Source organism: Manis pentadactyla, chromosome 5, assembly GCF_030020395.1.
Source record: "Manis pentadactyla isolate mManPen7 chromosome 5, mManPen7.hap1, whole genome shotgun sequence".
Lineage (NCBI taxonomy): Eukaryota > Metazoa > Chordata > Mammalia > Pholidota > Manidae > Manis > Manis pentadactyla.
Window position 1 is genome coordinate 134,391,794 of NC_080023.1, and position 19,714 is coordinate 134,411,507.

The 19,714-nt window shown below is 45.3% G+C and overlaps 1 protein-coding gene across 1 annotated transcript in view; it reads right to left on the bottom strand.

Annotated features, from left to right (window-relative positions):
* The window catches only part of BANF2 (BANF family member 2), a 45,787-nt gene extending 27,993 nt beyond the window's left edge, over nucleotides 1–17,794 (bottom strand). The window contains exons 1-2 of the mRNA XM_036892287.2: nucleotides 17,744–17,794; nucleotides 14,743–14,865 (exon numbers count right to left, since the gene is read on the bottom strand). The gene's annotated coding sequence lies outside the window, so the exon portion shown is untranslated. The remainder of the gene's footprint in view (nucleotides 1–14,742; nucleotides 14,866–17,743) is intronic.
* Nucleotides 17,795–19,714: the final 1,920 nt, after the last annotated feature.

Here is a 19,714-nt window from a genome sequence, read left to right on the forward strand (position 1 = left end):
TTCTGCATGTTCTTTGGGAGTCAGAGTGCCTGGTCCAAGATTCAACTTTCCTTTGTTGCTTCTGCTCTCACATTTTGGGCACCTGCCCTTGAAAACTGATGCTCAAAATAGCAGTTCTGGACCCCTCCTGCTCTGCGCGTCTCTGGTGTGAGGGCATGAGTCTATGCATCTGAATCTCAGTTCAGAAATAGGTCCTAAGTGACTAACTCAGTCTTACCAAATGCCAAGACCTACTTAAGATTCTTTTTAAAAAAATTCCATAGCCTTGCTGGCTGTGGCTTCAGATAGGGAACCTTGCCAGAGAACTGTGTTCTCACCTTTTGTCTCTATTCAAAGTCAGGTTCTCAAGGCCATAAAGAAAGGATGTCTCAAAGACTGTCATTGGTTTCATTTATTGCATTATCATCTGAGCAGATAATGAACTATTTGTATTGCAAACAGGACTCTTGCAGAGAGTATACAAAGGAGTTTCAGTAATTTTTGGAGACCTTCTGGTGTTTTGTAGTAATCAAAGGATAGGCCTGCTCATTTGTAAACATACTCTTGGATACACAGCCTTACTACATTCTCTAGGGGGAAGAGATTCTAAGTTCCCTGGCCTGGGGAAGGTAGTGTCCTGCTCCACTATGGGCTGGTCTCAACACCAGATTGTCAGGGAAGAGTTTAGGCTGTAAGGGATCTTAGTCTCAATGACCTTTGTGAAATCAGACACCCTTTTGAGCATCTATTAAAAGTTTAGATTAGGGGCCACAAATGCAAAGTCCAGAGGGTCCAGGCAAGTGAAAAAAATAAATCAGTGAGGAAAAACAGTGCAAGGGCAATGATTAACCATTACTGACAGTAGACATTCATCAGGGAGGTCAGGAAATAGTGTGGACTATGGCTGTATGGGGTCCCACACCCCACCTAGAAGAGGTAGCCTCTCTTAGGAATGTAGGTCCCAGGTGGACAGATCTTGTGAGTTATTTAAAGACAAGCCAAAAATTTAGATTTTCATGGGTAAATTCCCAATTTTTAAGTGTTGAGCAATAATTCAAATATCTGTAAACGATGTGGACCCTTCAAAACAAAGCCATGCCAGCAGTATGCTTTCCGGCTGGAATCATTCTTTCCAGAAAAACACCCAACTTGCACATGTAAATACAACTTGATGTCAAATTTCAGGGGCTGTGGACCAGGGGTTCCAGGTTAGGAACCTCTGCTATCAAGTTTCAATTCCTATAAAACCTTCATCATGGTGAGAGGTTCTCATCTTTTAACCTTGGATGTGATCTCCTGGGGACCTGTTCTGACTTTCTCCATAGGGATGTCTACAAACAGGTAACCACCATTGTGCCCTCCACTTCCATCTTGGCCAGACACTATGGTGGCCAGACACTACTCCCAGTGTCTTCCCTTAAATTCCCACTGGGATTTTCATCTCAAAAGCATCTGCTGATGCTCAACATCATTAATCATCAAGGGAAATGTATATCAAAACTACAATGAGGTATCACCTCATGCATTTTAAGATGGCTATTATAAAAAAGACAAGATATAATAAATGCTGGCAAGGAAATGGAGAAAAGGGAACCCTGGTGCACTGCTGGTGGGAATGTAAATTGGTGCAGCCACTATGGAAAGCAGTGTGGAGGTTCCTCAAAAAATTAAAAATAGGACTGTCATCTGATCAAGTAGTTCCACTCTGGGTATTTATCTGAAGAAAATGAAAACACTAACTCAAAACAATTATTTGCATTCCCATGTTCACTGCAGCATTATATAAAATAACCAAAATATGGAAACAACATAAGTGTCCACTGGTGGATAAAGAAATACAGTATATATATATATAAAATGGAATATTATTCAGCCATAGAAAGGAGGAAATCCTGCCACATGTGACAACATGAATGGATATTAAGGGCATTATTCTAAATGAAATAAGTCAGATAAAGACAAATACCTTATGATCTTACTTATATGTGGAATCTGAAGAAAATAAAAACAAACTGAGCTCAAAGATACAGAAAACAGATTGGTGGTTGCCAGAGGTGGGGGATGGGAAGGGGGTGAAATGGATAAGGTTGTCAAAAGGTACAAACTTCCAGTTATAACTATATCCTGGGAATGTAATATACAGCCTGGTGATCATAGTTATAAAATGCTATATTGTACATTTGAAAGTTGCTGAGAGAGTAGATCTTACAAGTTCTCATCACAAGAAAAAATTTGTAACTATATGTGGTAATGGATATTAACTAGATTTACTGGGGTGATCATTTTGCAATACATACAAATATCTAATCATTATATCATACACCTGATAGTGATATAATGGCATGTGTCAATTTTATCTCAATTTTTAAGAAAAAGCATCCACTAGTGAAGACTTGATTTCCCTTGTACACAAACGTGGGGGCAAATGCCATGGAGTCATCACCAATCTCCTCCTTCCTGGTGGCCTTGAGAGCTTGACAGCAGATCCCCACCCAGGTCATGCTTGCTGTTGGCTCTGCCTGGCCCACGTACGCACATCCAACCCTGCTCACATCTTCTTCCGCACCTGGTCTTTGCACAGTGTCACTTGGATAAGACTGGAGAGACATGTATGCCACCCTTCCTCTTATACAGAGAAAGACTTGGAAAAGCCCTTTGCACTGGCCTGGGCTCTGAGCCATCACCAGATGCTCTTGAATGCTGCTTCTCTCTGAGTGGCAACACAGGGGCAGGAAGAGGCCAAGCCAGGGCATTGGCTGGGCCTGTGTTTGATTTTGGCTTTGCCCCTGACTAGCTGGAACCTGAACCAGATCCCATCTCTCCATTCCTGTCACTATTTAAGGAGTCCTTGCTATGGATGGGCAAGGCACATGGCTATATCACAGACATTATTGTATTTAATCCTCATAACAAAGTTATGGGACAAGAACTCATTTTAGCCCCATTAAACAAATGAGGAAACTGAGGCTCAGAGAGTTTAATAACACATCCAAGCATGTGTACTTGGCAAAGAGAAGAGCTTGAGTCCTGTGTTGAGCTATAATGGTAGTGAGTTCTGCCAGCTAAGTGATGGCCACGTTCTGTTCTTTATAAATGTGGGTCATTTAGTGGCTTAGAAGGAGCACGTACGAGGTGCTCAGACTAGAGAGGTCCTCAAAAACGGTGTTGTTCTAACTATCTCCTACGTCAGCACACTGCAGCGCTGACACACAATCCGTCTGGATTTAAAGTGCATGCCTGGTTCCCAAGCATTATTCTTCCTCGGCCCCTCCTGCCTGGAACCCTCAGCACCCTGCTGTTGCTGACTCATCCATGCATGGTCAAACTTCCAGCCTCTTCAACTTCATAATGCCATCATCCTACTGGTCAAGTGGGTATGTTTTCCTGAGTCCAGACCCACAGAACTTCCTGCACTTTGAATAGTTCCCTTCAGGTTTGCAGTGGTGAAGGGCAGGTCCCAGGCAGGGGTCAGCACTGGGGGCCTGTAGCCCCTCATAGGAGCCATGCCATGAATGCTATGAGTGCTTGTGCAGTGACGTCCGTGAGAAAGGACAACACCCTTCAGAGGGAAGAGAAACTGCCAGCAGTGGGGACAGGGCGCCTGAGGTACATGGCAATTCTTCTCTGCAGCACAGCTGTGTCTCCATCACAGCAGCTGGGCAGGAGCCTGACCTTGTCCATGTCACTTTCCCTTTCTTGGCCTCAATTGTTTCATCTATAAAACGGCATAGGGTGGAGTTAGATGAATAGTTTCCCAGAGGGTACTCAAAAGAACAATATCCTCAAATCTTTCCGACTCTTGATTTGCAGGGTAGGCCAGCTTATTCAAGGCCATGACAAGTCCTGTGCAGCAAGGGAAGTGCTGACTTGGCCTAACCTGCTGTCTCCTAAGCTTCCTTGGACCACACAGCAGTTTAAGTAACATCAGTTAACATCCCTGGGCCAGTGTGCTGTGGAGCACGCTCTGGCTAATTCAAGTCTCTTCTGGTGCTAAAGTTGCTAGTTCAGCAGCACCTCTGAGTCTGTGCTGGGATCAGCAAGCCTGGGAAGGATGAAAAGGATGAGGCCCCTGCCTCTGCTTCTCCAGCCATCACAGAACATCTGTTTTATGGCCAGTTGTGGTAAGTTCTTGGCTTCCCAACAGCTCTCTCTCCTTTCCAGTTTTCACACTTTTCCTGCTCTCATTCCATGCAGCTTGGGCGGGGCTCACCCCCTGGCTCCAGGAGGGCATACACCTGACAGAGGCCTGGCCACTGGGGTCACGCGTCTTCCTGGCTGCAGTGATTGATTTATTGTGAGCATAGGACTCCAGCAGGTCCAACCAGAGAGAACTCTGGCACTTTTGCTAGAAGGGTAAGGAAAGAAGTGGTGCCTCCTTCCTGCTGTGGTTACATAGCAGAGGGCTGTCTCAGCCCCCACTTTCATAGCAACTTTCAGAGAGATTCTGGGGAAATACAGAGCTGAAGGTAGTGACAAATAGTTTCCTGACAACAACCAAAGGGGCTGGAGCCAGCATTCCTGAAGCTATGACATACCCAGCATTTCTCCTTAAACGAGTTTGAGTTTGGTTGTAAATCTGTAAGTGAAAGAGCCCCCACCCACCAACTTCACAGGGGGTGTGGTGAGAATCAAGTGTTAGGGAAGAGGAGGGAGGGGCTGTATGTAGAGCTTAGGGAAGCAATGCGTGGGAAATTTTTGGGAGACGAGTGGGATGGCTCCTCACAGTGTGCTAAGGGCACAAGCCTGGGGCCAGGGGAGAAGGGACTGATCGTGTGGACCCCAGCAAGGACGGGCAATGCTTAGCTGAGTGGAATCATGCACCGATAATGGTACCTTGGGCACTGTGAGGCCAAATCCAGGAACAGGGCCAGCCCTGACAGGAGGTGCTCTAACAGCCTCATTTCTCCACATGTGGTTGTAGATCTGCCATCTTGGCATCTCCTGGAGCTTTCTGGGAATGCAGAGTCTCAGGCCACACCCAAGACCTCCTGAATCAGAATCTGCATTTTAACCCCAGGTGGTCCGTGTGCACATTTCAGTTTGAGAAGCACCACTCTTGGGTTACATTCATGGTGACTGTGGTGGTGTGCAAAGGTGGCTACCACCAGTTCCTTCCTGAATGTCTGCTGCCCTGCCCAGCCGGGCTGGACAATTTGCTCTCTCTTTTGACTTGGGCTGCCTATGACTTTTATGGACCACCAGAAAGTGGTAAAAGTGGTGCCTGGTGCTGGGTCTAGTCTTCCAGAGGCTGGCAGCTCTGCTTCCCCCTAGAAGCCAGCTGTCATAAGAAGTCCGATGACCCTGAGACCTTCAAGCTCACCATGCAGAGATGCCACCTGGGGGACCTATGAATCCCAGAAGGCTGTGGGGGTCTTCTCCAGCTGCCTCATCCAGCCCAGTCCCCAGCTGAATGCAGCTGAGTGAGTGACCCTCACTACTGCCATGTGGAGCTGAGCCCTACCAAACTTCTGATCCATAGATTGGGAGAAATAACTAATAATTGCTGTTTTAAATCATTAAGTTTTGGATTATTTTGTTACACAGCAAAAGGTTCTGGAGGCAGTGACTATCTTTCCTTCTCAGTAGGGAGGTGGCCAATGAATGGCCACTAGGCCATCTCTGCAGGGTGTTCCCTCACTCTAAGCACTATGCTGAGCTCTTCCTACCTGGCAGGTACTGTTCCAAGCCCAGGGTAGGGTGGCAATGAGGACAGGCAGCACTCGGCCCTTGGAGAACTGAAGTTTCTTGTCTACAGAGACAGCAATAGTCAGGAAAACACACAAACATGGTGCAGTGGACTGACCACCCCTGCCACCAAATTCATATGCAGAAACCCTATTCCCCACCACCTGATGGTACTAGGTGGGGCCTCTGGGAGGTGACTAGGAGTAGATGAGATCGTGAGGGCAGAGCCCATGTGAACGCTCTCATAAGTCACAAAAGAGCTTGCTTCCCGTCTCTGGATTGTAAGGATAGCATGAGAAGCCGATGGCCTGCAACCTGGAAGAAGGTTCTCATTAGAACCCAACCCTGCTGCACCCTGGTCTTGGGACTTCTGGCCTCCAGAACGGTGAGGAATATATTTCTGTTGTTTCTAAGCCACCCTGTCAATGGCACTTTGTAACAGCAGTCCAAACTAAGACACGATGATTTCAGGAGATGAGGAGCAGTTTGGAGTAGGGATGGGGACAGTACTGCACAACATGGGGACATCTCTCAGGGGGCACCCTTGGCCTGAGCTCTGGTGTTGAACGGGGGCAAACTGCAAAATGGCCAGGGTGACGCTGGCAGAGGGAGCAAGTGCCGAAGCCGGAAGAGGGAACATGCTTGGCTGTTTGAGGCACAGCTGGAAGGTCTGGGTGGTGAGGCTGTGGGAGGGGTAGCTGGGGGTGGGGCAAGAGAATGAATTCAAGAGATGAAGTCACGAAAGTTAGTGGGGCTCCATCCAGCCCAGTACAGCTAGCCACTCAAGGCTATTTAAGCCAAACTGACATTAAATTAAATAAAATTGAAAATTCAGCTCCTCAGTCTCACTAGCCACATTTCAAGTACTCAACAGCCACACATGGCTCATGGCTACCCTATGGGGCAGCACAGCTGAGAACATTCTGCGAACGCAGTAAGTTCCATTGGCCAGCCCTGGCTATAGAACCAGAAGTAAATGAAGGTTCAAGGCTCTTGAACTTGGTACTTCATTAATTCCCTTGGGGTTCCAGAATTCCCCAGGATTAAATGAAGCTCGTGCAGCCCAACAATGTGTCTGAATTATCCACAGCCAGATGCCAAGTCCACAAAGAGTTGAACAGGGTTGTACCTGAGAGCATGTTCAAGGCCTCATCCATGGTTACTGGCAGCAAAAAGGCCTGTTCAACTGACTTCTTTGCAACCTCATTTAAGCTGCCAATTTGGGGCTCCCTGATGTGAAAAAAAAGAACAGAGCGTGGCTACTATTTCAGGGCAACACGCAGAAGGGAAATTGCTACAATTAGCTGAAGCTGATTTCGATTAGCATATTTTCTTCCTTGGCGCATAACATCTGTTGGTGTGGAAACAGCCATTCTGTCTTGTCCCATCAGGGTGAAAGGCACAGGCGGTGAACCAGGCGGGCCCACGGGGAGCCTGACATCAGCCAGGACAAAGGGGAGGAGGGGCTGGGAGAGACACTGGCAGTTTGCCTTTAAGAAGAATACTAGGAAAATGCTACTTTGCCCTGTGAAGCAGCAGGTGGAGTAGTCTGCTCTCCCAGGAGTTAGTGAGACCTGCATTGTCATTTACGTTTGTGACCTCTCCACAAGTTTCCTACCCTCTGGGGCAGTTACCCAACTGTTGTCATCTGAGAAATGGGGAAAATGACAATCACCTGATGGGTTAGGGGCAGATTATGTGACATAATCTCTGTGAACACACTTGGCACACAGCAGGTGCTCAGTAAATGCTACTGAATCATAACCTTGGTAGGAGAGTCTTGGGAGAGGAAGAGAGATGGGCTCAGGGATGTTTGAATGGCATTTAGGCTGGTTCCAATCCTGGAGCTGTCGTCTTTTCATTCATTCAATATACATGCATTCTGCCAGTTGGCTCTGTGGCCTTGGCTTACCCCCTAACCAGCCTGGCCTCCTGTTGCCTACCTGGGTCCCAGAGCTGGTCTCTATGGTTCCTTCAAGTCTTCCCCTGCTAACAAACACAGCTGTTAGCAAGGAAGCTGCCCTGGAAGGACTGGCACATCTGGGTTCAAACATGGAAGATTAGCAAGGTACTGAGACCCAGATCCTTCTATCTAGAATTCGGAGCAGCTTTTAAAAATCTTTTGGTCCAGCTCTCAACTGATCACAAGGATCCTGTCCCAGCCCTGTTGATGGGAGGCACCCAGCTTGCCTGGGCACTCCTAGAGGCAGCTCTTGCTGCCTCACAAAGCAGCCCATTCTATTTTCAGAGCACTTTAATGTTGAGGTTGCTTGTCTGTATATGGTGTATATATAAATTTTAGGTTAATGTTCCTCCTGAAACATGGCATCTGGCATAGAACACAGTTCTCAGTTTCTGTGAGGAGTGGTAAGTGGTATGTATTAAGTAGGAATTACTTAAACGGCAAGAATTCAGAGCAATAAGGCAGGTAGTGGGTCGGATACATGGTAGGTACTTAATAAATGTTCATTCCCTCTGTCCTCTCCAAATGAGGGCTGGCACAGGCAGAGGACCTCTCGCTCAGCCCTAGTGGGGTCTGGGATGTGAAAATACTCCCAGCAGGCTTGGCAGGACCATTACTCTTGGACTGTCATGTGTGAAGTAGAGACAGGCTGTCAGCTATCATGATAGGATAGAGCAGAAATGACAAAGACTCAGCATAAAAGATTTCTCCGACCACCCACCTTGCTTTCAGCCTTGCACACTCAGGTAAAGCTGGGAGCCTGCTCAAACTCATGGGCCCCAGAAAAACCTCCCATGTGTGAGGTGTGCTCCTTTTGCATTGACCTGCTGGTTCTCTCAGATGGTGAATAGCCCAGCAGGATGCGTGAAGGCAGTGGATGGGCAGGCTGTGGGGGTGCAGATCTGGGGAGTCTGGCTCTGCTCCAAAACCCCGAGCAGGTTCCCTCTGTGGGCTATGGAAGGCCCTGTGCCTCAGGCCACCCTCCCCAGCCACTGGTGACCCAGCTGGGAGGGGCCTGCATCCTCTCAGGGAGGTGGCTTTCAGCCCTGTCCCCAGCCCCACCACCTTCTTCCATTTTCCTACTACTCGTCTGGTGTCCTAATCCATCTACCCATTTTCCATCATGGCCTCAAATCTCCCTCACTGTCCTAAAAGGGAAAGAAGAGATTTGATACACTGGGACCATGGCGAGTTAGATTTTAGAGAGAGCTGGCGAAGTGTACAGAGAGGAAGGGCTGTCAGGCACATTTCTGGAAGCAAGGTCATTTCAGCGTCCTTCACACCACCCCAAGGCTACACTGCTCACACTGCTGTAAGCCGTGTTGTTGGGCCAGCGGCCATCTCTGACCTCAGCCAGGACTCGGAGTGAAGCTCCAGTACATTTGCCATCTGACAGCCTGGCCTCCCTGCCTGAGCCTCTGTTAGGCACACAGTTGACCTTTGCCCAGGGAGCAGGAAAAGGGGGCAAAACAGGCCTTAGAGGTGATTAGAATATCATTTCCTACAGATGGTAACACCTCAGGAAGAGGATGGAACAGGTAAGTCAGCCTACCCTGAAGGGCTCTGAGTGTGTCCTATAGTGCCTTCCTGGCTGCCAGACTGGGTAATGCTGCTGTGAGTAGCAGACCCCAAAGAACCAGGCCCACCACCAGGGGTTGTATTTCTTTCCCTCGCTCTCAGCAAGTCTCAATACTCACCAAGTGCCGGTAGGTTGGCACCGGAAGTCAGCTTGTCTCAGTTGCTTTGGCCCTGTAATGCAGGTCAGCCGTAGGAGGTTAAGGGGTTAGTCTGTCCGAAGATGCTCAGTGGACTACATTGTGATATCACACCACGGTGGGGGGTGGGGGAGAAGGGGGCCCACAAGGCCTGTTGTCACTGCTGGTGTCAGGGAACAGATCTAAAGAAATGAACACATCTGGGTGCTGCTCTGGGCCAGAGCTGCTCCAGAAGCAGTGAGTGAGTGGTCTCTGCCTTGCTAGAGACTATTAGCCTGGGAGCAGGGTTAGGAAGCAGCCCAGTGCCATGTGTCCCGTCTGGGTCAACACAGGTAAACCAAGTCCAGCATTTATACTGCTGTCCCACACAAATTGACTTCAGTGGTGGTACCCCTAATGCTTCAACTTTCCCTTTGCACATTTTTCATGATTGATTTAAAAGTCAAGGCAAACCCCTGGCTTTCCCCTGCTAGCCCCCTGGTGTGTTCAGAGGGCAAGCAAAATAATTTAAATATTCACTCAGGAAAATAAGAATGTAAATCTCCCCACCCTCTCTCCATCTCCTTAGTCAAATCCAGCACAGACATCTTTTAGGTTATCTTCTGTAATCTGTATGCCTGCTGTTTTCCACTGGAGGGAATTGGTAATTAGGTACAACTTAACAATTAATAATCACCCCCACAAAAAAAAGACTTATAAAAGGGGTCAAAGTCTAAAAGGTTTCTTGAGGTTCCATCCTTTCTCCTTCTGTGCTATCATTTGGGAAGTTGGGAATGGGAAGCATTCTAACCAAAGAGCACATGGCCCTGCCTTGGAAATGGTCCTGAATTTTAGAGTCTAAAATAGTGGTTTTCAAACTTTAGGCTACATTCACATCTCCTAGGGGGTTTGTTAAAATATAGATTCCTGGGCCTTATCCCCCAGAGTTCCTGATTTACTAAGTGTTGGGTAGGACCCAAGAACGTGCATTCCTAGCAAGCTCCAGGGCACTGCTGTTACTGGTCAAGGGTCTAAACCTTGACAACCATTGCTCAAAATTGTAAGCGGTGCTGGTCTCCTGGGTTTGAATAGCACTGTCTGCTGATGGCGGTGTTCTGGGTTTGCTGGAGAACAAACAGGAGCTATAGCTTTGGGGCCAAAGCCAGCCGGCCCTCGGGGTTCAGCCAGCCAGTTTTAGTGAGGATCTGTTCATGACCAGGGCTGAGCCATGTTGAGGAGGCCAGCTGACTGTGTCCATGCACTGTAGCTTTCTGGCTTTACCACTTGAATGCACACAGGTAGCCTGACTTCCAGGTGTCACCACCTGTCTCTCTTTGTTTGGGGGCTTTCTCCAGCTGCTGGAGCCCACCTTGTCTTTTAAGAAACATTCTCAACCAACTGTTGTTAATGGTTGGTGGATAAATACCCCAGCGCCCTCCTGCACAGGTGTGGTAACTTAGAGGCATGATCTGTACCAGCTCTTGGTCCCCACAGGGCCAAGCGCAGTTGCCCTCAGTGGTAACTGCCTTGCTAACCCACCGTCTTGCTGCTCTCCCTCCCTGGCTCTCCTCCCCCATTCCCTACTGACGTTTCCTGGGATCACTCCTAAATAAATGACTTGTACCTGAATCCTTGTTTCAGGGTCTGCTTCTAGGGAACCCCAAGCTAAGAGACTGTGAATAAGTTCACATTTAGAGGGGGAAAGACATATCATGTGGCTTAGTACAACCAGGAATTTCTGGGAATTGCTGGTGAGTGCTGAGTTTGGGGGCAGATGGCGGCGTTCTGCTGCTTGATTTTTGGAGTGTCATCAAGGATGCCTTGAGGAAATGGAGGAGCTCAGCTGGTCCTCTCAGGGGGAGGCCATGGGGATAAGGGGGCCTGGCAACCAGGACCAAAGGCCTTTTCTTTCACACAGGGAAGCCTGAATGTGCTACCTGCAGAGGACTGATTTGCTATGCAAATATCTCTTGCTTTGCACCTCCCTGGACAATTCCTCTGGAAAGAGGACTATGGAGATGGCCCTGGCACCATATAAATTATGGCTCTTGTTAGGTTTGGGGGTCTGTCAGATCACTGAAGAGAGGTTCATAAGAGTCTCTGCTAGCCTGATAGGATGGACACACTTTCCTAGGTGCTCACCCCACACCATGGACTGAGCAGGTTAGTCTGGCTCCTCTATGGCCTTGGCAGTGGGCCGTAAACCCTCAACTCCTCCCCATCATTGTCACTGGCCCTGACAAAGTCCCTACACATATAATCCAAATGAAAACAGTGTGCATGGCATCAAATACTCTTCAAATTAAGTTCCTACCCACCTCCAGTCAGACACATGTCATGTACAGAAATTCTGAATCTGCCACTGATTGGACCCAATTGCTGCTTGGCTGCACACTTTCACAGATAATTCTTAGGGGACAAGCCACCCAGAGTTCTGCTTTTCCCACATTCCAACTTGGCTAGAGGGACAACAAAGCCTATTGTACTGGAGCATTGTGTCAGTAACAGGTTAGCCTTTTCAGCATTACCCAGGACTCAAAAAATAATTGGCTATGAAATAGCCATTAGCCCTTCCTCTAGACAAAAGGATCACACACATGAAGGGGCTGGATTCCCAGACCTCAGCCCAGAGCTAGGAGATTAAAAAGGGGCTAGCTTATGCCTTCAAAGACAGTGGTCTTAATGTCACCTCATCCTTTATACTCCCAAAGCCACAAAAATACCTTTGATCCAATCATGTTATTTTTGCAATTATTTTAAATGAACTAATTTAAAATACAGGGGAAATACATGTCCCTGTGTTAATTTCAGTGTCAACGTGGGAAATTGGAAATAATTTAAACATCCAATAGAGGAATGATTAAATACATAGCAGAGAATTCCCTTGCTGGAATATTAGGAGCCATGAATAATATAACGGCCAAGAAGACCGCAGGCTAACAGAGAAGAATGGTACTAGTAAGTGTAAATTTAAAAAGCACAAAATCCAAAAGTTACAACTGCAAACACTTGCTGTGAAAAAGTGTTCAACATCATTTGTGATCAGCGAGATGCAAATGAAAACCACCACATGGTCACAAGAATGGCTAAAATCACAAAGGGGGCAAGGCTAAGAGTTGGTAAAGAAGTGGAGAAAACTGAACTCCCACACATTGCAAAATGGTACAATCACTTTGGAAAACTGTTTGGTAGTTTTCTGTGAAGTTAAAAATATAGATCTACTCTATGTCCCAGCAATTCCACTCCCAAGAGAAATGAGAACAGCTCCACAATTGTACAGGATATTCACAGCTGCTTAATTCATAATATCCCCAAACTAGAAACAACCAAATGTTCAGCAACAGGTGAGTGAATAAACAAATTATTGCATATTCTTACAGTGAAATATTAGTCAGCAATGAAAAGGAAAAATACTACAGATATATACATGATAACATGAGTACACTGAGCAGCAGAGGGCAGATACTAAAGAGTACACTCGGCTCCATTTACATGAAGCTGAGGAACAGGCAAAACTAGTCTAAGGCTGCAGAGATAAGTTCAGTGATGGCTTGGAGGAAGAGATGGGAGGAATGGATTAAAGAACAAGGCAACTTTGAGGGGTAAAGGAAATTTTCTACATTTTTAGCATAGTGGTGGTTACTCAGGTGTGTACCTTTGTCAGAACTCACTGATCTGCACACCTAAAATGTGTGAATTTTGAAGCATGTAAACTATACTCCATAAAGGTGAGAATACGTGTGTATAATTTGTGGTTTGTATATGACATATCTGACATATACATGCATTCACATACATGTATATACACACAGAGGCATATATTGGTTGTCTAGAGGGGAAAATCAGAAGAAAATACACTAAAATGTGAAAAGTGGTTGTGTTTCATGACTGAGATGATTAGAGATGACTATTTTTTTCTCTTAGATTTGCCAAAATCTTACTTGTATGGTTCTTTTTTTTATGTGATAGAATAAAAAACACTCATTTTTAAAAAATGCTCCGAGGTGCTAGAGGCAAGTGTTTATGGTGGGCTACAATACCCTAGGTTTGTATTGCATGTTTGTGCAATGAAGTCCTATGGATTTTTTTCCTGTATGTCCACCAATCTAAATCCTCAGGCCAGGCCCACATCTCACATTCCCTACTAAATCCTTCATAATGTCTTTGCTGGAAACAAATGCTATTTTATATTTTCCACCATCTTTTCATGTGTTGTTTCTCTGGAGCAATATCTTTATTCTTTGTATTCCCAACAGCCTCTAGCACAGAAATTTGGAGAAAATAGACCTGAGCTGGCACAGGGTCACTATGTACAGTGGTTCAGGCTGTGCACTGCACAAACTCCAAGGAATGATACAAATGGCTGTCCCCTCATGTGGGGACAGTGCCCTCTGTGGTTATGCAGAGTCCTTAGTCAGAGTCCCTGTCCTACCACTTCTTAATTTCATGACTCTGAGGAACTTACCTCCTGAGCTTCAGTTTCCTTATCTATATAATAGGGATGTTGGGATGCTTGAATGGAGATAGTGTGTGTTCAAAGCCCTCTGTAAACTGTAACACACTCTACAATGTTAGATGTATGACTCTCACAATAAATTTAGTTCCTAACTTTCCTTACACCTTGCTCATTACCATCACTTCCTCATTAGCTTTCACTCAGTTCCCTGAAGTTGTCTAACATGTTCCTACCTCATCACATGCTGGTCCCTCTTCCTGGAACACTTTGCACTCATACTGTTCCACATCTGTTTGCTTCGGGCAATGCAGGGTTTCAGCTGCACTGTCACTCAGGGCTCTACCTAAGCATCCTATGATAGCCTCCTCTCCTCATTCATTTTCTGTCTCATCACCCTGTGTCATTAGTGCCTGAAATTATTTTGTTTGTTTAATGCTGATTGTCCACTTCCCAACCCAAACCTTGTGAAGAGAGTCTATGTCTATTCTGCCCATGCTATATCTCCAGGCCCTGGAGCACAGTAGGTGCTCAAAAATCATTTACTGAATGAATGAACAAATGCTCATTGATAAATAGGTAATATGTTATATTTATTCAGTTCAGTCTGCCAACTGTTTTCTAAGCACAAGAAATGTGTGAGGCAAATACAGTTTGTTCCCATCTCTGCTGAGAGTGGGAACCCACCCCAGTGGCTGAAGGAACCTGCCCAAGACGTGCCCGGTGGCCACAGGTCTGAATGTTTGCCACTGACTCTGTGCCAGAGAAGGCTCCAAGTCACCCACCATGTCGCGAGGACCCAGGGAATGAGGAGGGCATTGTGCCGCCGCAGAGACGGACGGTTCCCAGAACGGCTGGGGAAAGCACCTCCCTCTGACTGGGCACACTTCCCCCAGCCAGGTACTTTCCTCCTTTTCCTTCTCCCTTTCTTTTCCAGACTGTGAGCAAGGAAATCAGGCCAGCTTTACCTGTGTTCCTTGTAGCTTTCCATGGAGGGTTTCTGTAAAGTTCTGGAGCCTCTGTAAGCGCCATCAACAGCACAGTGGAATTTTCTAATCCATGCCAAAGATGGAGTTCATTAATTTTTCTGCCTGAGAGAAAGAAAACACTTCTTTAGGAATTGGCAGGTTTAGCATTTTGTGGAAGGAGGGTGAGGCCTCCCTGCGAGGAAGATTAATCTAGGTTTTGTAGGAGGGTCATTCAGGGAAAAACCAGTACACTGAAAAGTGCTCACAGGCATGTGAGGGCCCTGGGTGTGGTGCACACCTATGGCTGCCTGATGCCTGTAGGCTGAGGTGTGGCAGGGCCCTGGAAGACCTGAACAGAGGCAGGAATGCACCCCACCACCCACTAAAGTGCCCATCCAGTACATTCTTCTGCCAGCTTTCTTCCTTCCTCTTCTGAAATGTGCATGATTTCTGGAGGGATCACTCCTGAGGCCCTGCTCTTCAACTTGGCAAACAGGTGGGCCATTTCCAGTGCTTAGACCTGATGCCACCACATAAATAGCTGGAATATTTTTACACAGTGGTCAATAATTTAAAACTTTGTGTTATTTTTAAACGAACAATGTATATGTATAAACAGAAAATAATGTAGAAGGGAAAAGGTAAAAAATATCACTGGGGGTTTAGGACTTTGGGTGATATTTATACATTTTGCTTGATACTTTTTTCTGTATTATCTGCATTATATATTCATATACATTAATCTTATATCATAAAAATAACAATAAAATGATTTCCATTTCCAGAAAATCTGTCTTTGTGGATATATTTTAGAGAATAATGCAAAGATCACGTGGATCTTTACTATAAACCTTAGGGTCTTTCTGATGCAGGTGGTTTAGAGCCCAGACCCCTGAACCTCAATATCCACCTTCACTATCTCCTGCCATTAGAGGCAGTTTGGTGAAAATGTTTGAAAGGCATAGCATGGTAAGTCAGTAAAACTTTAGTATGAATTAGTCTGAATTCATCTCCCTCTCTTCTCTCACATGCACCCCCACAGATGGCACCCAGGACTCTGTGAGTCTGTGGACTCACCGTGAAATGACAGAAGGAATGAGAGTTGCATAAATTAAACCAGATAACTAAATTCTATTTAGGCCTGGATTTTTCTGACTATAGTGACCATCAGCAGTCTGAAAAGGAGTGTGAGTGGAGCTACAGGCTATGGTCTCACTCCATCAAATCTAAATTTTCTGCAGTGCACATTTAGACTGGAGGCTGGGCTGGCAGTTCTGCCGAGCTGAGCCAGTCCGCTTAATCTATTAGCTGGTTGAAGGGCCTGCCAGCCCAAAGGCAGAGCTGAACTCAATTGCCCTAGCAGGCTCTTTCCAGATTTATAATACTTTCTTTTTTTTTTGTTTCTGGTTTAAAGACTCTTTTCAAAACTATATATATATATATATATATATATATATATATATATATATATATAAAGCTGATTAACAGAGTTTGAGACAAGCCACATGATGATTAAGTGGTTAGGGAAAGGACGTGGTAGAAAGGTTTAAAGAGCTGCAGTTTTTAAGTCTGGTTGGAAGAACTTGGAGGAGGGGATAGAATAATGATTTTTAAGTGCCAGGCACTTACTAATCAACTCTCACGCACTCTGTGAACACTTAGCAGACACCCAGCATTAAGCAGGGTGCCTTAGCTCTGTCCCTAAGCCATAAAGAATAAGACTTAAAGAAATAAATACACAGTGAGGTAGCAGTGATTTAAGCTAGACCTAAGAACAGACTTTGTGAAGCTAAAGACAGCTCATTGCAGAACCAGAAATCACAAGGAATTCAGAAAGAAGAATGTGTGTCTCAGGTCACTTATAAGTTTTTATCATTGTTCAAGTCATAATTCCTATACACAGGCTCTACCTGCAAACCGGCGCCCAGTTGTGTTGGGCATCTTCTATATGGAGCTGGTTATATGGGAAAAAAATGCATCAATGGTTTCTGTGGAGGAAGCAGTTCTCTGGGCTCTCCAAGGGCAGAGAGAAACCAAGTTCCACCTACCTTTGCATACCCACCAACAAAAGAGGGCCTGGCAAACTTAGGGCCTGATTCCAGAATGACCAAAGATAGTCTTTGAAACGTGAAGTGGGAGGAGATCATTCAAGGTTAGGGAGCATACGCTCTGGGCAGAGGCACAGAGTGGGCACACATGAGAACAGGCAGAACTTGCTGAATGTAGGAAGGCAACAGGCTATGGGATTCACAAAAGTCAGACAGAGAAGTGAAGATTTGACATGGGGGGAACCATTTTAGGCTCCTGAGGGGTAGGCAAGAAAGAAGGAAGTAGTGGTTTTAGAAGGTTAAGTTTGCTAAAAGTGAGCAGGATGGATTGGAAAGAGAAAGAAAAAAAAGAAGACAGGTCTTTCATAGTTCCTGTATACAATTTCACTCTATTTACTTTGGAGCAACTACTAAAAGCTGACTGTCAGTCTAATGAATCATTGATTGCCTGCCCCCATCTCTGTGAGACTATAATATGAGCTGATAGAGCACAGGGTTCTATTTGTCTTGCTTTCTGCTGAATTCTTAGCACCTAGCATAGACCTTAGCAGACAGCAGTGCTCCATGAGTATTTGTTGAATGAATAAATAAGCAAACCAGGAACAGGGGACAAAGTTCTGGAGTCCTGAGTTCTTTATCACTTGTAATCTTAGAGAAGAGCCAAGACGTCTAACTAGCGAGGCTAATTAAGGATGCTTTCTGTTCAGGGACAGATGAAGCCCTGTTGTGCCTAACTCAGTGGCCCTTGGATTTTGTCCCCAAATAACTGGTGTGAGGCATCTAGCCATTCCAGGCTGACCTTAGGGCCATGAAATGTTTCTCATGTCTGGAACTTCCCGTCTGAGACAGAGGAGTATGATTCTAGACTTCCTAGGACAACACAGATGGGCAGCACAACTGGACAGTGTCCTCAGCTCAACTAAAACATTTTTGATAGTTTACCAAGTACTCACTGTTATCCAAAGAGTAAGCTGAAAGGGAGACTCATGGAGTTCTGGAAGGGCTGTGGAAAAGCAAAAGGTTTCATTAACTCATGTAGGGTCTGTTATACCTGCTCATTTCCCCACTGGCTTTTCTCAATGGGGAAAGCAGAGGGGACATATCATGGGAAAATGTCATTTTTGGAATCTTGGAGGCTTATTTAACTTTGTCATTTGTAAGTGTGAAGTTTTGATTAAGCCGCTGTACTTCTCTGATCACCAGCTGCCTCATCTGTAACCTGAGGGAAACAATTATAATATTTCCCTCCCATGGTTCTAGTAAGGATCATTTGCAAGGCACTTTAGAAACAGGAAAGTGTCAAACATCATTAATCTGTTTTTTCCCCTTGTTCTTTTTGGGGACTCACAGCCAGCCACGAGTCAATCCTTGTTTTTGCAAAAGCTCCTATCTCTAAGCTCACTTCCAATGTCACCCAGACAGCAAAACCAAGTTATCTTTTACTACCACTACCAACAATAAAAACCAGTGATTTAGGTTCACACTTACCATCTATTTTCCTTGTGTAAAGTTTATTTATTTTTTGACAGTTACTATAGTCTAGAGAGATTTTTCTTTAAGTATATAACAGCATTACTCTGCTTTTGGAAAACTCTATTGCAGAATTTAAATAATCTGTTCTAGATTTTGCAAAAATATATAATAAATGTGCTAACCGAAGAGTAGAAAGATCTGCATTCTCTTTAAACATTTTTTAAACACTAAATTTGTGTTTAAAGGAGCTCAAAGGGCCCTACATTCATTCATTCCTTTGCTCATTCATTCAATAAATATTTATGGATTTTGAACCAACACTGTTACTGCCCGGTTCACATGCTGTCCACTGTTCCTGTGCATATCAATAGCCTCTGATTGCAAACACTAGCAGCCTTCTTCCTTGTGGCTTTCTCTAAGGCATGGGCTGGAAATGCCAGCAGCAGCCTTCACCTAGTGACGTATAGGATTGGTGAACACATACTCCAGCTTCCTCACTTCTCAGTTTGGGTAACTGAGGCATACACCACACTGTCTCCTAGAGTTCCTCAGTGAGAATGGGCTTCAGCTGGTGACAGAGCAACTGTTCACTGGCTGTCCTCGCTTCCCTCACTTTTCCACTTCCTTCTCGGTGATTCCTTGGGATCACCTTCCAGATAAATTGCTTTCACGCAGATCTTTTTCCCAGGTCTTTTGGGGAGATCCAGCCCAAGGCAAGTTTTTACCAGAATCAAGGCACTGGGCTTGGTGTTCCAAGAACATAATGATGCATCAGTAAGAGCCACTGGGAGTGAGATGTGTGCAGGAATATCAACATGAACATGTACAGTATTTCATCTTTCTAACAGTTTCAAATCCTGTTGGATCTCACTCTCACTCTTTCCCTCTTTCTTACACACACACACACACACACACACACACACACACACACACACACACTCCACTCCAGTCCAGATGACTATTACATTCAGTGGTATGGAGGAGTCAGCTGGCTCTTAAGAGCTGATTGTCAGTTGGCTCATAAGAGAAGATACATTTTTAGGAATTTTTCAAGCAGTTTGTTAAACATAGCTATTAATAAAAAGTTAATTATATAAACTTACAATGAAATAGATTGATTTTAAAAACAGTACTCAGTCACATCACTTCCTAATTATTTGACTACACTTAGTATTGTACATGTCCTTGAGATTATTGATAAGGTTATCTACATGGTATATAATGGTACATTACTGCAAATTTCTTCCCACCTGTGTTCAGTGATTCAGTAGCTTGAATCAGCTATGATAGGAGTATTTACACCACAGAAACTGGCAATGCTACAAATTAGGAATTCCCTCTACCCACCACCAATCCAGCCTTTTTCTTGCTGGATTTCCAGGTTGCACTTAACAGTGCTTACCATTCTTTATTTCTGGAAGCCGTCTCCCCTCCATGGACTGATCTTATCC